Source organism: Enhydra lutris, unplaced genomic scaffold (assembly GCF_002288905.1).
Source record: "Enhydra lutris kenyoni isolate GAN:26980312 unplaced genomic scaffold, ASM228890v2 scaffoldscaffold320, whole genome shotgun sequence".
Classification (NCBI taxonomy): domain Eukaryota; kingdom Metazoa; phylum Chordata; class Mammalia; order Carnivora; family Mustelidae; genus Enhydra; species Enhydra lutris.
In genome coordinates this window covers 23,183-31,891 of record NW_019154404.1, presented here as the reverse complement: position 1 = coordinate 31,891, position 8,709 = coordinate 23,183, and the positions used below count along the sequence as shown (strand labels likewise).

General features: G+C 58.2%; 1 pseudogene; it reads left to right on the top strand.

The window, feature by feature from the left end:
- Positions 1 to 203: 203 nt before the first annotated feature.
- Positions 204 to 5,781, top strand: LOC111140253 (annotated as a pseudogene).
- Positions 5,782 to 8,709: the final 2,928 nt, after the last annotated feature.

Below are 8,709 nucleotides of genomic sequence, written 5' to 3'. Positions count from 1 at the left end.
ACAGTCTGGGTGGGTCCCAGGTGCGCAGCCCAGGGAGAAACACCAGGAGTCACTGCAGTTCCCATCCTGGCCTGGAAGCTGGCCAGGTGTGGGGCTCCCCAGCTAATGGGAGCAGCCCACCAGGCTGGGCTCTCTGGCCTTTGATTCTTCTGATTCTGTCCCTTGCAGGCCTCAAGCTGCTCAGAGCCCCAGTTGGAGCAGCCATGACCCGCTGGACGTCCCTCAAGTCATCCAGACCACATAAACCTGCCCCCTGAGGTCCAGTGGCCTGCTGCCAGCATCTAAGTACCGGGCCCTGGCCTCCTCCGCCTGGATGGCCCAGGAGTCTGGGGCTGAGCCATCTTCTCGGCACAGTACCCGGAGTCCCCACCACCCCTGGCTCCCTGCCTCCTGGCCCTGACAGAAGCAGCGTCCAGGCCTCAGCTCCTCAGACCTATGGTGAGGTGGCCAGCTGGAGTAGCTGTGTGTGTGTGTGTGGGGGGGTGGCAGTGTGAGAAGAGGCCTCCACAGAGCCTGACATGCCCGCAGCAGGAGACCTCACATTATCTAGAGTCGTTCGAATTTCAGCTCTCCTGCTTATTGGCTGTGTGGCTTTGGGGAAGTCACTTAGCCTCTCTCAATCTCCATTCTTGGTAGAAGTAATGATGGCAGCCACCTTCTTGGGGTTTTGCTAGGATAATCTAAGACCATTTGCTAATGTGTCTGGCCTGCTTTCTCTGCAGTTTGAGGAGTGGGCAGTAAGGGCTGTGAGTGTTATATATGTGCCCGCTCTGGAGATTCAGAAACATCTGGCAACAGAGACAGACCCTAGGAGGGATGTGCAGCCTGGCTGCTCATGTGGACTTCTCCCTCACCTGTCTCCCAGGTGTTTGAAGCATAGGTCAGATGTTGTGCTCCCTCCGAGGCCCTGGCTGCACCTGGCCACACAGACAGGGGCTAAATCCCAGTGTTGCCTCCCTCTGGCTATGTCACTTCCAGTCTCTGGGTTTCTGCTGGGTGCTCGGCCACCTGCTTCTGCTTCTGGACCGGCTGCCCTGGGACCTTCTTATCTGGGGCCTCATTGTCTTCTGGGCANTATCTGGGGCCTCATTGTCTTCTGGGCACTTGAGGGCTCCCAGCCTTGTCTAACACTGGCCTCCTGGTGTGAACAGGTGGGGGTTTGGGGTGAATGGGGTCCCCAGTGGTGGAGGGGCGTAGGCCCGACTCAGCGTCCAGGGTTCTCCCCCTCCTTCCAGCTCAGCCCTGCTGAACGAGGCTGAGTGCCTGAGCACCTGCAGCCCTGACGCTAAGGTTAAGATGGCCTCAGTGCCCACAGGGCCAGGCGGCACCATGGCCTCTGGCCTGCAGGTGCCTGGGCCTGGCACCAACAGGCCAGGCCGGAGCCAGCAGGGCCCTGGGGGAGGGGGTAGCCAGCTGCTACCATCCCATCTGGGGGCTGAACGTGGGCTATGGGCCTGAAAGCAGTGTGTCTGGCTGAAGGTGTCGCCGTGGGACATGCGTGAGACAGCTTGGTGTGCATACATATGTGCGTGTGTGTAACAAGCCCACCAAGTGCTCCTCTGAATGGGCCAAGGACAGTGACGCTCTGAGTGTTGCCTGGATGTTGTCATTTAGAGCTGAGAAAGGCAGTGATGGGGAAGGCCGCTGGGATGGAGTCAGTCAGTGACCCCTCTGGTTACTGACCCATGGACCCTCTCCTAGTTACAGATGGAGGCTGTGGTATATGGGCACTGAGAATGGGTGCAGTGGGGCACAGGGTTTGAGCATCAGGACGGCATCCTCGGGGCCAGGCTCTGCTCGAAGCCCGGGGGGTGCGACAGCAGTGAACCACATAGCAAACTCACGATGCTTGGGAGGCCAGTGGTCTCACAGTGGAATCAGTGAGTGAGTGCGACCCCAGGCCTGTCCTTCCCGTTACTGTTACTACTGTTATGGGGTCTGAAGGTGGTGCTTGGGGGTTACCGTGAGGACCTGGGTGAGGGGTTACTGTCTCCCATGTGTTCAGGAAGCTGCTCTTAGGCATGGAGGCCAGGGACTGAGGGAGGTGAGGCAGCGGGAAGGTGTCCAGGCTGAGAGTGTGAGGGACTGTCCTGAGGAGCAATGCATAGGTTGTGAGCTGCAGCGAGTGAGGAGCCTGTACCTGAGAGCTGAGGGGTCCCGGACTCCGTTCACGCAGGCCTCACAGGTGCCAGCAGAGATTGGCTTTGAGCAGAGGACAGCCAGGCTCCCCCGCTGCCTCTGGACTGGAGTGGGGGCCGGAGCACAAAGGCTGGCGAGGCGCTGCCATGCTGGTCTGGGTGGGTGATGATGGGGACTTCTCCCACGGCAGTGGGAGAAGAGATAGGATCATAAATACACTTTGGAAGCGGAGCCTTTGGTAGGGGGGCGCTCAGATGGACTGAGGATGAAGGCTTTTGGCCAAAGCTCCTGGGAGACTCCAGGTCTGTTTTCCAAGCCGAGAAGGAGGTTGAGGGGCTGGCTGAGGAGGGAAGATGGAAAGCTCAGTGGGGGGTGAGTCGGGGTGAAGTCGGCCGCCAGCCATCGCTGAGGGCCCCAGCAGGGGGCAGAAGTCTGGGCCAGGGTGGCCTGTTCCGCCAGTCCTTCTGTCTTCTCTGTTGCAGGAGCCGCCCCCAGTGGAGCCGGCCCAGGGGCGAGCCAGGGCCCCCCCATCCCCAGGATGACCTCGGCTGGCAAGGCCAACCCCTACAGTATCGTGTCATCGGAGGAGGATGGGGTGCACCTGGTCACCATATCGGGGGCCAATGGCTTCGGCAACGGCAAGGTGCACACGCAGCGCCGGTGCTGGAACTGCTTTGTCAAAAAGGACGGCCAGTGCAACATCGAGTTCGCCAACATGGATGAGAAGTTGCAGCGCTACCTGGCCGACATGTTCACCACCTGCGTGGACATCCGCTGGAGCTACATGCTGCTCATCTTCTCGCTGGCCTTCCTCACCTCCTGGCTCCTGTTCAGTGTCATCTTTTGGGTCATCGCTGTGGCACACGGTGACCTGGAGCCGGCCAAGGGTCGTGGCCACACGCCCTGCGTGATGCAGGTGCATAGCTTCATAGCTGCCTTCCTCTTCTCCATCAAGGTGCAGACCACCACCAGCTACAGGCTGCACTGTGTGATGGAGGAGTGTCTGGTGGCCATGTTCATGGTGGTGGCACAGTCCATTGTGGGCTGCATCATCGACTCCTTCATGATCGGCTGCCATCATTGCCAAGATGGCTCGGCCCAAGAATTGGGCGCAGACGTTGCTGTTCAGCCACAATGAGGTGGTGGCCCTGCGCGATGGCAATCTCTGCCTCATGTGGCGCGTGGGCAACCTGAGCAAGAGCCACATCGTGGAGGCGCATGTGCAGGCCCAGCTTATCAAGCCGCGGGTCACTGAGGAGGGCGAGTACATCCCGCTGGACCAGATCGACATAGACGTTGGCTTCGACAAGGGCCTTGACCGCATCTTCCTCATGTCCCCCATCACCATCCTGCATGAGATCGACGAGGCCAGCCCACTGTTTGGCATCAGCTGGCAGGACTTGGAGAACTTCAAGATCGTGGTCATCCTGGAGGGCATGGTGGAGGCCACGGCCATGACCACACAGGCCCGCAGCTCCTATCTTGCCAATGAGATCCTATGGGGCCACCGCTTCAAGCCTGTCCTCTTCAAGGAGAAGAACCAGTACAAGATCGACTACTCCCACTTCCATAAGACCTACAAGGTGCCCTCCACACCCCGCTGCAGCACCAAGGACCTGGTGGAGAACAAATTCTGCTGCCCAGTGCCAACTCCTTCTGTTATGAGAATGAGCTGGCTTTCCTGAGCCGCAACGAGGAGGATGAGGTAGATGGAGACCAGGATGGCTGCAGCCCCCAGGCCCAGCATGACTTTGACAGACCTCAGGCAGTGGCCTTACAGACAGGAGTCAGAGATCTGAGCCACCATAGGCCAAGGTGCAGCATCCGCCCCACCAGGTGTCCCTCGAGGACCCTGGGTTTGAGCAGAATGGGCCAGGTGCCCTGGTTGCAGACTCAGTAGCGTTTTAGATGCTTTATGTTTCTTCACAGTGGCCTGGGAAGGTTGGCGGGAGAATGCGCGACCAAAGCGGGCAGCCGCTGGCCTCAGATACCAGAGCAGTGCAGGGAGGTAGCCTCTTGGGGTCTGGGCCAGGAGCCAGGGGCTTCTGTCTGAGGCTACAACTTCGACCTGCTCAGAGGTGGCTCAGTGGCCATCCAGCCTCTGTGGGTGAAGGCTGACAGGCTGCATGGCACCTCGCTGGAGAGAGGAGGTTTCTCCTGGGGAGAAACTCTGGTTTTGGCTTTCTCAACCATAACTTGAGTAAGACTGTTTACAAAAAAAAAAAAAAAAAAGATTAACAAATGATTGACCAAAAAAAAATAATTTCTGGGGATTATAAAAATGGTCAGTGAGAATTCCATTGGTCTGCTGAGATGCGGGTTTTAGATGGGGGCTCCACGAGGTTCCCCGAGGCTGGACAGGCCTCCCCTCCATGAAGGCCAAGTGTGTGCCAGGTTGCGCCATCTGCACAAGTACAAGAGAGGGGCTCATCTGTGGTTCCTTCTGCTCATGGGCGGATTAGATGATGTTTGTGTTGGAAAAACCAAGACCATGTTAATGATCATGATAAAAGCTTTCCAGAGTCATAGAGGTAGGGGTAGGGGCTGGGAAAAAAACTAGTTTGAGCTTTTTGAGTTTGACTTTTGTACCTTAGAGGTGTGTCTCAGGGATGGATATGGGACCTGACTGCCATGGAGGGTCCGCTCTCCCCACCCCCACCAGATTTTCCTGTTTTACTTCCCACCTTTTCTGCCCGATAGCCTCCACCCTTTCCGCAGTGAGGGATGCTTGGAAAATGTTGGAGTAGATGGCTCCGTGGGAAGGGAGGGCGGGTTCTCAGACACCCAGGAAGCAGACTGGCCCTATTCCCACAGGACCCCAGTGTGAGTCGTGCCTTAGAGACCCCAGGTGGGCCAGCCCCAGGAGTTTCTGTTTTTCTCGGACTCGCCTGTCCTCCCAGCTGCCCCTGATTCCACCATGAAGTCCTCACCAGCCTGTGTGTCTGCAGAGGTGGGCCGTCTTGGCCTGCTCTCCGCACCTGGGGCAGCCTAGGTGAGTGCAGGGACGTCCCAGCCAGGCTGTCCCCGCTGAAGGGCGGAGGAATGATCTTAGAAGAGGTGTGCAGTTGTCAGCCAAGATGACCGGGAGTGGTGCTTGCATCCTGGCAGCCTCATCAGGAAGAAGTTTGCAGCTATTGGCTCTGCTGGCCCGGAAGCAGGCCCCTGGGCCATGGGCTGCCCAGCGTGGGCTTGTTCTTGGTAGAGGACACAGCTGGCGGGGATGGAGCAGGCCAGGCCCTTCCCAGGACAGCTAAGAATTTTGTCCTCTCGAATGACCAGGCCTGTAAGGAAGTCCTTAATTAGAAAGCCCATATGTGTCTCCCCAGCCTGCCAGCCTTGGCCACCCCAACCCATGCCCTCCAAGACAGCTAGGCACCCAGGACCCTGGCCCAAGTGGGGAAACTGAGGCAGGCTGCAAGGTCACGCAGTCGGTGGGTGGGTCTTGGGAGGCCGGGAGAGGCCAGGGGCCTGGGGTGAGGGTTCTTGTCTCTCACCTCCTCTTCTACCCAACCCCAGGGCAGCTGGAGACCTGGCCTGAGGTCGGAGGCCTTGGAGGATCTGGGCATGAGCTATCGGTTCTCACCCATAGACAACCTGGGTCCGTGCCCTGAGGGATGCCTGACTCCCAGCATCCTGCCCTAGCCTCAGGCCCCAGCCTCATTTCCCGCTGGGGTGCTTCAGGCCTCGGAGGTAGCTCTTTCCTCTCAGGATCTGCTGGAGGGTCCTCAGCTCCTTCCCAGCCCAGGGCCTGGCTTCCAGCCCTGAGCCTAGCTGGCTTTCTCCATTTCAGCTCTGGGGGGCAAGGGTAGAGTTGATATGGGAGGGCTCACCTGCCCGCCCCCTCCCAGACTGTCAGGCTGAATGGGGGAGGGATGAGATGGCCTCAGTCACTTGTGGCTGGCACAGGGGCCTGTGTTCTGCTCTGCCTGGCTGCAGGAGAGCCTTACAGGGCTGGGTGGGGCAGGCTTCCACTGCTACCATCCGGAGCAGAGTCCAGAGCCTCTGGGTCCCCCAAGGCCCCTGTCACCTCAGTGGCTTGGTGCACCTCCTCTCAGGCCTGTCCCCCTCCCAGGTCCACACTGGATGATTCAGCCCCAGACCCTGCAGGAGAGCAGCCCTGAGCTGCCTTTCATCTCTCGCCAAAGGCAGATGCTGCGTTTTCAAACTCTTCTGCCCTCTTTTTTTTTCCTTCCCTGTATTTGTTTATTTATTTATTTATTGCTTGTGCTAAAGACCAAAATAGTCTCCCTCTTTAGTGCACTTGAAATGGGAGGGTGGATGGGAGGAGCCATGTGTGTGCAGAGCAAGGATTCCGTTGTCCCTGGGGAGTGTGTGCTGGAGGTGGTGTGTGTGCCCTTGTATGTGTGAGTGTGTGTGTGTGTGTGTGTGCGTGTGTGTGCATGTGTGTGTGTAGAGAGCATCAACCCTCTGTGTGCCACATGCCATGTGTGGTGCGTGTGCTGAGCACAGGTGAGTGGGGAGCATTTCTGCACCTGAGTGTGTGTGTTGGGTGTGCGTGTGCATGTGCGTGTGAGTGTACATGGTGTCTGGTCTGTGTGCTGTGCAGGTGTGTGTGGCCATATACTCCCATCCTCACCCTCCCAGGCACTGGGATTTCCAAGAAGTTTCTCTACAGCCAGAACCAGGAAGTGTGGAGGTGGGAGTGGGCCAAGAACGTGGCCTCTGGTGCCCTCCTCCCTGACACACTGAGCTGCTTACATGGGAAAGGGGCTGTGCTGGCATGTGTGTGTGTGTGTGTGAGCACCAAGTGTGTGGCATCACATGTGCCATCATCTCATCTCTGTACAAGCATATGTGTGCAATTACAGCTTTGCCTGAGTGCAGGAGCATGTGGACCCACAGTTCGTGGGAGTGCTGTGCAGGTGTGTGCTCATGAGGATCTCCCTGTGTGTGTGAGTCTGGGCTGATGACATATACGCGGTATGTATGTATGTATAGGTACACATACGCATAGTTCTCTGTGTATTTGCCCAAAGGGGCATGTGTGTGAGTGTGTGTTTTATATGTGGGTTTGGTGTACTGTTCGCCAAGCTATGGGGCCAGGCACACAGGGCGCAGGACGGACACCAGCTGTGACCATGGGCACAGCTGAACCCAGCAGTCCGCTGGCCCTGTGCCCTGATTATGTTCACACGGGAATGTGTGGAATGTGTGTGCCGCCATGAGGCTTTTGTGCACGTGGACACGAGGTCCTATTTCCTTGTGTGGGTGAGTGCTGTGTACGGACGGTGTCTGCACATGTGTGTGTCCCCGTGAACACAAAGGTGCATGTGGTGCATTTGGGTGGCGGTGGCGGCCAGCTCCGTGCACAGGGCTGGTGCCTGCCTGCTGGAGGCTGTACGCATGGGCGAGTGGGAGCGCGTGCAGGTCCCAGACGTGTGTGCACATGAATGTCTGTGGAAGCGGTGTGCCCATGTGCACTCCTGCGTGTGCTGCTTGGGACATGGTGGCCGCCCCCCCTTGCCCTGCTGGTGCTGTGCCCCCCTGTCCCTGCCTGTCCGAGCGTCCGGGCGGGGTCCAGGGGGCGGGAGCGGGGGCATGATGGGAAGGAGGCCCCTGCACGGGGTGTCTGCCCTGCGTGAGGTCATGTCAAATCTATTTTAAATGGTGAAACTGGAGAATTTTCATGTTATTTTCAATACATAGCGGTATCTAAAGACATAGGCCATGAGACTAGACCACATTAAATACATTTTGATCTCTTTGAGTGCCACCATGTGGAGATGTTTGAAAATCCCTGCCTGGCATTCTTGGGCTGGGTCAGCCCACTGTGACCCTAGGCCTGGGGGGCCAGGATGGGGGTGGGTCTGGTGGGAGTGCTGGGAGAGAGGATAGAGCCCCACCCACTTGCAGACCCCAGCATGCTCTTCCAGCTGGGACACGCCCCCGCGTGCCCCTGTGACCACACACCCTCTCCCGCACAGGCCCTGGAGTGCGCCGTCCCACCTCCTTATGCTGGATGTGATACTTCCCCAGCTGTGTGACCTTGGGCCACTTCCCTGTCCTTCCTGGGCCCACACGCCCCCCTTTTACTTCCTTCTGCTGAGATTCAGGGCAAGCGTCCACATGCGGCTGTCTGCTGCGTGTGGGAGAGCAGCCGCTCTTTCTGAGGACTCCATCATGGGAGAACCCCGCCAGCAGCCCTGGTTCTCACCACAGTGACAGGACAGAAAGCAGCGGTGGGCAGGCAGAGGGCCCGAGGACCCTCACTCCAGCCTGGCATGGTGACATGGAGGAATTGGAGTGGTGTTCTCCCTGGTGAGGCTGGGGTGAGGAGGGCCACAGGGCAGACAGGGGCTGCCAGTAGGGACAAGAGGACACGCAGGGAGGAAGACATGCAAGACCCATCTATGGGAAAGGAGGATGTTATCTGTACCAAGCACTCAGTCTCTAGGGTGTCAGTGGCCTTCTGGCAGAGGCCCACAGGGAGAAAATTCTTTCCTTTGCCCCAGCTCGTTCCCTCACTGGAGAACTTCTCTGCATCAGTGAAGGACCCCAGGGAAGCTTCATTCTGTGGGATTCAGGGGATGATTCAGGATAAGGAGCTCA